Source organism: Camellia sinensis, chromosome 2 (assembly GCF_055761805.1).
Source record: "Camellia sinensis isolate YWXY chromosome 2, ASM5576180v1, whole genome shotgun sequence".
NCBI lineage: Eukaryota > Viridiplantae > Streptophyta > Magnoliopsida > Ericales > Theaceae > Camellia > Camellia sinensis.
Window position 1 is genome coordinate 194,376,677 of NC_138962.1, and position 8,805 is coordinate 194,385,481.

Here is an 8,805-nt window from a genome sequence, read left to right on the forward strand (position 1 = left end):
CCAAGCCGGCGGTTTAGCTCGGCGATGCCATTTATTATTCTGTACGAATTTGTGGAAAACTGGGTAGGGAAAAGTCTCGTTTGTCTGAGGAATTCACAAAGAAGAGGCTGTACATGAAATTGGAGTCCGGTTTCTACAATAGAAAGAAGGGTGAAGGGAACGAAGCCCGGTTTACCCCAGGGAATGGTGTCTAGTTCAGCTAAACTAAGGTGAACATCATCAGGGATGTTGTAGTCCCTTCGAAACTCGGCCATAGCCCCTGGAGAGTTTACTAAGAATCTATACTTCCACATGTGGACTTAAATTATGTATAATTTAGCTTGGTGTTGAGATGACCTTCAGTATCTCGGTTGAGCGTGCAAAGGTGTGCCTGGCCAACCTAGTCAGTTTGCAAAGTGAAAAGGAAAAGTGTTAAGCATAGATCGTTGGACCGTGCTAAAAGAAACAAAGGCAAAATGAATGGGGTCCTAGCTCGGCTACGTACTATACAGTTTGTTTTTAGCTCGGTTGAGACAAAGGACTTCAGCTCAGTTAAGCGGAATAAGAGGTTCCTAGCCCGGTTGAAGCTTAGGGTGTGGCATTCTTGGTTCAGTTTTGACTAAATTAGAGAGCTGGTTTGGTCCCAAGTGATAGCCCGGTCATTGGTTAAGGCTTTCTAGCTCAGTAGTGCGCACACCTAACATGGTCCCTTAGTTCGGCTAAGTGAAACAGAAGGTAAGACCTATCGGAACTTAATCTAGTTCGGCTAGGTGCACACCTTAAGTACAAATAGGTTCCTAGCTTGGTTGGAATTTTATTTTGGATCAAACGCATCGTTCTTCAGATTATTCATGAATACAGTGGTTCTATTACATGGTTTTTTCCCAGAAAAATGGAAACCAAAGTAGTGTGTTTTGAGAAACATGCGAAATAGTATGCTACATACTACAGAAACTAAACAAACAAAAAGGAAGTGGGGTTGAGTTACTTACAGTTTGAAGACGAGAGGATGAAGATCAAGATCGCAAGGAAGAACTTCGCAGGCACTGTGTTTGGAAAAATGGAAGCTCAGAGAGAGAGAGAAAATGATGAATAGTAGAAGTGGTGGATTCAAAACATAGAGTTTTTGTTTAAGGCGTATGGAAAATGCGGGACTGTTCAAAATACGCGAAGTATGAAGACGGTTGGGACAACTGTGCTTGACCAATGGGGGTCAGCCACGTGTCCGTGGAATAGAAAGTGATTCAGTTTTGCAGCGACTAAAAAGATGTTTTTTTGACCGAACTGTTCGGTAGCCCAGCGGCATTTTAGCTCGGTTGAAAGGCTAAAGGTTTTAGCTCGGCTGGTGACAAGTAATCCCAATCATGCTACGTAGATGGAATTAAGGGGCAATTGAGAGGGTAATTTATAATTGGGCCGAGCTAAGGGCTTCTTTGTGAGTTGGGCTGCACAGTGGACCGGAGTAAGGTTTGACGTAGCCCGGTCTTAGAGGTAGCAAGCTTGACCTAGGCGAAGTTTGGACCGAGTTGTGGATTGAGGAGCTTGGGCCTTGCGTGATCAACCTCATCCTGGTTAGCCCAGCAAGGGATTGCTGCAGATTAGCTCGGTTCGAGCAACTAGAACCGAGGTGTACTTGGACGGGGACTGAGCTAGGCACTGCGTACAGAATCACCGAATTGAGTATGTCAAAGGGTAACTGTTAGCTCGGTCATCCTGTTATCCAACCGTGGTGAAACCATCTCACTTGGTTTAAGCAGTGAGGGAGTGTTGAAGGATAAGCATTATCTTTTAGGAGTGTGATTCCTATGAGGATTCTACTTTGAGGAATAAGAGTCTTAGTAGGATTGTACTATGCGGAACTATAAAAGCTCACAACATAACCTATGTAGAGGTAACACAACTTTGATTCCCGAATATACAGAGTTTTTGTCTACTTGTCTATTTTGCTGACTTAGGCATCGAAGAGGTATCCGACACACACCCGCCGGCTAGCTCACGTTTGTGTTTTCAGGGAGTAAATCGACGACGTTTGGAGGAGCGCAAATTTGATCAACAAGATTATACGAGAACAATATTTCGTGCTCGTACAGATTTGATGCTAATTTTGTTTCTTCAAACTATATCTTCTTAAAGATTAGTGATTTTTCAAAATGGTAACTGTTTATTTTTTTAACAGCTTTCTATAAATTGTGTAGGGCTTTTATTTTTTTTAAAAATAAATTAGAAAAATCAAGCTAGACATAATCAAAATTCTTTAATAAAGAGTAATCACCTTTTTTCATGGGGGAGGAAGTGATGCAGATACAGACGTATGCTAAAAAGAGAAAAACAGGTGGGGTACCATTGTTAAAAGTACTTTTATTTTTATATGTTTTCCAATTCATAAAAAAATAATAATAACTAATTTTAAAAAAATTAAAAAAAAAAGAAAAAGTTATGCACATAAAAATTTGTACTTAGATGATCAACTACCCACTTTTGTCTCACGAAAGGGTTTTAGTAGTATGTTTTGGCCCTCTTCGTCATTAAAATGTGAGCCACGTTCTTTGAACTAATTAAAATAATCAAGTCTAGTGTTTAACATTATATTTTTAAAATAGATTCGTCCTCTTTATGGTGCTTTTAAATTATGGACTTCTATCTCTCAGGATAAAATGATCAACTACGAATAATTACAGCACTACAAATTATTCGCACAACGAACACACTTTGTGTATACACTCTTTCTCACAGGAAAATTAAATGCAACAAAATGCAGAGAGTGATTATAGAAGGAAGAACAAATTTTCTGAATGAATAAAAATCAATAGAGGGTCTGTCTATTTATAGGAGAAAATGTGGTTGTTTGGTTTGAATTCACCCGATAATGGTTTTGAGTAACCAAATATATTACGTAAATCACAACAAGGCATAGAGCACGTTATCACTTAGACCCGCCAACTTTAGCGATGGGTCCCAATTAAAAAAAAGACCAAAGTTGTGAAAAAATCTATTTTTCCAAAACTTTTAAAACCCATTTCTAACACTTTCTAAGCAAACACTTTCGCAACAAGCCTAGCCTTATAGGTTTGCACTTTTCCATTTTCTCCTTTCTTATTCTTATAGATCTATTTACATCCGACAGGATTTATCCCTTCAAGTGGTTCTACACGATCCCAGACTTGATTATAGTACATAGACTCCATCTCAGACTTCATAGCCTTTTGCTAAAGTTCTGCATCTTTATCTTAGAGTGCTTTGTTGTAGTTATAGGGTTCAATATCTAGTTCAGCAGGGATCCTATCGTAAGATTCTCCCAAGAACACATACTAATCAGGTTGATGAACAACCCTCCCACTGCGACGAGGCACGACCTGTTGTTGTGTAGTGGTGACACACTGTGCTAATTCTGATCCTTGTACTGGTTCAATATTAGCACGAGTCTCGATAGTCCTGCCACGACTACTAGGTAATGGGATGTTGATGATTTTTTTCTTGTGGTGTTCCTTGTCATACCATTGATATTAAAGAAGTTTTTGTTGGTCTTTCTCCTTTCAATTCTTCTAGAATAATCTTACTTCTGGATGTACTGTTTGACACTGAGATTAACAATTATATAAGGACCAACAAAGAAGAATGTGGGATTGCCTCTCTGTCGATTCTCGACACCCTTATGGCAAACTCCAAACACATTTTTATCATGTAAATTTGAGATTTTTATACATAAGAAAAGAGATTTGAGAGTTTTTTCTAATTCTTACAATGGTATCTTTACTTCGGCTATTAGCTATTAGTGGTTACCGATGATCATGATGACATGATGGAATTTGAACAGTGATGACAAAAATAATAGCAACAATTTGATGCTAATTTTGTTTCTTCAAACTATATCTTCTTAAAGATTGGTGATTTTTCAAAATGGTGACTATTTATGTTTTTAACAGCTTTCTATGCGTTGTGTAAGGCTTTCATTTGTTTTTTAAATAAATTAGAAAAATCAAACTAGACGTAACCAAAATTCTTTAATAAAGAGTAATCACCTTTTTTCATGGGGAAGGAAGTGATGCATAGGGGTGAGCATGGTCCGAATTGGACCGGATTGGGGTAAAATTAGGATCAATTCATTATCTACGGTTTCTGAAAAATTGGAACCAATCCAATCCGTTTAAATCATGGAACCAATCTGAACCAATCCATTTAAATACGGATTGGATCGGTTTAGGACTACGGATTCACATAATTAAATAACAAAAATACATATATAACACTTTAATTTCATAAAAATATAAATATAGCGTTATATTAGTTCCACAATAGCAATATGTTTTTCTATAATAGCGACATACTGTTCTACAATTTAAATAACCATAAGAAAACTGGTTTCACCATAAGTATTTAGACCATTACAAATTAAAACTAAAAACTAACAAACAAAAGTAATAAAAGAAGATATTATACGGTTTTAGGTCTGAGTTTAGATTTTATATAGAATAAGAGAAGATACTATGGGGGAGAATGTATAATAAAAATATAGACTATTTGTATACGGTCCGAATCGGTTCCAATCCGAAACCGTGGGGTTCAATCCGAAACCAATCCGTGGACTACGGATTTTTAATTCTTCAATCCGAAGCTGAATCGTGGATTCAAAAAATCAATCCAAATCTATCGGATTGGACTGGACTGGATCGGATCGGATCGGATTACAGATTTCAAAGATTTCTTGTTCAGCCCTAGTGATGCAAATACAGACGTATGCTAAAAAGAGAAAAACAGGTGGAGTACCATTGTTAAAAGTACTTTTTATTTTTATATGTTTTCCGATGCAAAAAATAATAATAATAAAAACTAATTTTAAAAAAAAAAATTAAAAAAAAGAAGAAGTTATGCACATAAAAATTTGTATTTAGATGATCAACTGCCTACTTTTGTCTCACGAAAGTATTTTAGTAGTATGTTTTGGTCCTCTTCGTCATTACGCGGAAAACGTGAGCCACGTTCTTTGAACCAAAAAAAAAAAAAAAAAAACTACGAAATTAAACTTTCTCAAAAATAAAGAAGAAAATAATGATATATGAATTGAAAAATTAGAATAATGTACTTAATTTAAACTCTAAACATTTTTATTTGTTCACTAAAAATGTACGAAAAATGTTTAAAATGCCTGTTTTTATTAAGTTTAATAATTAAAATACACTTTTTCAATAGTTTTAGTTAACAAAAATAGGTGAATAATTTAAATTAAAAAATTAGAGTTTAAATTGTCAAAATTAAAAATTTATTTATTTTATTACAAGGTTCAAATTTAGGGATTATTATTTTTTTTTTCCTTTTGTAATTTTCCCCGTTTTTATTTACAAGACTATCACTATGTGGTTTTTTTTTTTTTTTTATGAATTTAACTTTTTTCAAAAATAAGTGTTGTCACAAATATTTACATTTGTCATAAGGTAATAATAATATTACTCACAAATAAATGAGTCTCATCACTCATATATGTTATTAATGCAATGGTGCCACATAAGAAATTTGACTTGTAAAAATTGTTAGAAAATTTTATTATAATTAATTAAAATTAATTGTGAGTTACATTGGTTACAAAATTTATGTTGAACAATTTAATGTTGTCTAGCATTTTTGTACCAAAAGTTGAACAATTTGATGTTGTCTAGCATTTTTGTACATTGGTTACAAAATTTATGTTGAACAAATTTATGTTGAAAAATTCTACCAAAAGTTTTATCAAATGTCTCACATGGGTGTGGGACCCACATGAGACCCACATTGTGTGGGTCTCACACCCATGTGAGACATTTTGTAAAACTTTTGATAGAATATTTGGGGTCTCTAGCATTACTCATCTATTTTATCATTGTTCTTATATGCGGACCTCTATCCAAGGGGGATCCGGTATTGCTGTGAGCAACTCACAGTAGTAACTGCTGCGAGTTGAAACGGCAACAGTGTGTTTGGTTTGAATTTTTTGAATTAAATTTTTTGAAAATTGAGTTTTTTGATTTTTGTGTTTTTTTGTTTTTAGTGAATTTTTTTTAAATTTTAAACATTTTTTATATTTTTTTAGATGCATCTTACTTACATGTATCTAAAAAGTAAACAATTTGTAAAAAAATATTTTAAAAAATTGATAAATACATAAAAATATAAAAAAAAATGTACTGAATTCTTATTTTTTTTTATATTTTTGGTATTTAGTGAATTTTTAAAAGATTTTTTTCTCAATTTTTTTACTTTTTAGTATACCTAAATAGTAAAAAAAAAAATTGCTTAAAATATTTAAAAAATTCAGTAAAAACAAAAAATACGAAAAACAAAAAGGTAGAATTTTTTGAAAAACCTAACCAAGCAAGCTGATGTTTCATCAAGTGAATAAAAAAATAAATAAACATAATAAAAACAAATTTGAGCATTATGCTAAGGGGGCTTGAACTCAGGCAAGCCAAAGAGAAAAAAACACTCCAACCACTATGCTATTTAGGCAACTCATTAATGTTATGAACATATATTTTATTTATTACAATCTGTATTCCAGCATAAAAAAAATAAAAAAAATAAAAAATAATTGCAATCTGCTATAAGTAAATTTTTGAGAATTAAATTTTTTCCAATCATTCGAAACAACCCCTGCAAGGCTGAAATGTAAACATTTATCTAGTAGGCCACCCTTTTGCTTTATTTTTGAGAATTAAAATAAAATAGATTTAAGGTTTATTTAAGAAGAAGCTACCACTGTTATTATGTTTTTATTTTATTTGTGTTTGATACATAACAGAGCATCAAATTGGGCATATTTTATATAAGGAGAAACCACTGTTGTTGTATTTTATTTTATTTGTGTTTGATATATAACATACACTACAAGAAAAAGCATTTTTGGCGACCAAAATTTCATTTTTCGTCGCTGAAAGTAGTAGAAATGGCGACTAAAATGGAATTAGTCGCCAAAATTGAACACTTTTGCCGACTAAAAGACTTTAGTCGCCGAATACAATGGTTTTAGCGACTAAAAGGCAGTTTAGTCGCCGAATGTAGGGGTTTTAGCGACTAAAGGTTGTTTAGTAGCCAAAAGTGACGGTTTTTTGCGACTAAAATAATTTAGTAGCCAAAAGTGATGGTTTTGGCGACTAAAAAGCAGATTGGTCGCCGATTGTAGGTGTTTTGCCGACTAAAAACAGATTGGTCGTTGAAAGTGAAGCTTTTTGGCTACAAAAAAAAAATTAGTAGCTAAAAACTGAGTATTGGTGACTAAAATTCAGTTTAGTAGCCAAAATGGGACGTTTTTGGCGACTAAAAATAGGTTTCGTCGCCAAAACTGCTGATTTTTAATTGGAACTTCTTTTTTTAGCGACAAAAACATAATTAGTAGCCCAAAATAATAGAATTGGCGACTAAATAATGGTTTTAGTTGCCAAAAGTGGCCTAAATTTTTTTTTAATAAATAATTTATTTTTTACATAAATTATATTTGAATTAAAAAAATTATATTTATAAATATTATTTTGTATTAATAGCGGTTAATATATATATAAATAATATATATTGCATATATATTAATGTGATGATGTTGTGGCATAGTGGAGGGAGTGTTTGGCAACAGGTTTGGAATGTGGTGGTGGGATGTCTCCGGTTTGAAACCTGCGAGCAACACAGGTTCAAATTTATTTTTTTTTAAATATGCTTTTGGCGACTAAAACAGGTGGTCGCCAAAAGCTTTAGTATTGGCGACGAAAAAAATAGTCGGCAAATGTATAAATTAAAAAAAAAATTCACTATTGGCGACTAAAACTTTAGTCGCCAAATGTATAATTTAAAAAATATAAATGAGCTTTGGCGACGAAAATTTTAGTTGCTACAGAGTTTGTTTTCGGCGACTATAAGTGGGTTAGTCGCCCATACCTTCTGCGACAGTCTTCCAGCGACAAACATGGCGACTAAAAAATTTAGTCGGGAAAACCTAAAATCCGACTTTTGGTGACTAAAAAATCACTTTTGGCGACTAAAAATTTAGTCGCCAAATGTGTATTTTCTTGTAGTGATAGTATCAAATTGTGTAGATTGGAATTTTTTTTTTTGAAGATGGAAATGATTTTTTATTTTATTTTATAAACTTTATGGTGGCTGCAGCTAATTGTAAATTCTTTTTTATGTTGAAATACAGATTGTAATAATAGTAGATTATAAATTTCTTTTACAGCTAGAATACAGATTATAATAAATCTAATATATGTCCAAAATATTGATGAGGTTATCTAAGTAACAGTGTTGAAATTTCTTTTTTTCTTAAGCTTGCCTAGGTTTAAGTCCCCTTAGAATAGTGCTCAATTTTTTTTTAATTTACATAATAAAACGCTGCCGTTTCAACTCACACGCCCGGATCCATCCAAGGGGACTAATTAAAAATGTTGCACCTTTGGTCTATAATACTCTTCCATGGTCCAGCAGTGGTGTCCAATCAATAGATCGTCCAAAAGAAATTCTGGGCCTGACTTTGCCCTCCACATTTAATCAATCTGGGCATGTTTGATTGGTGTCCAATCAATAGATCGTCCAAAAGAAATTTACTGGGCCTGACTTTGTCCTCCACATTTAATCAATTAAGGCATATTTGATTGATATGATTAAATGAAAATGAGTTGGACTCCAGTGGAGGTGCTTGGGGTCTTCCCCATTGGTCAAAAATTGGTTTTTTTTTTTTTTTTTTTTGTCTTCTTCTTTTCCTCCATTGCCAGCCCCCCATGTGAAGGTGGGGTGCTGGGGGTGCCTCCGTACTGGGGGTCAGAATCACGGCTCATGATTAAAATATGAGATTAAAATTATTAATTTGTGGGT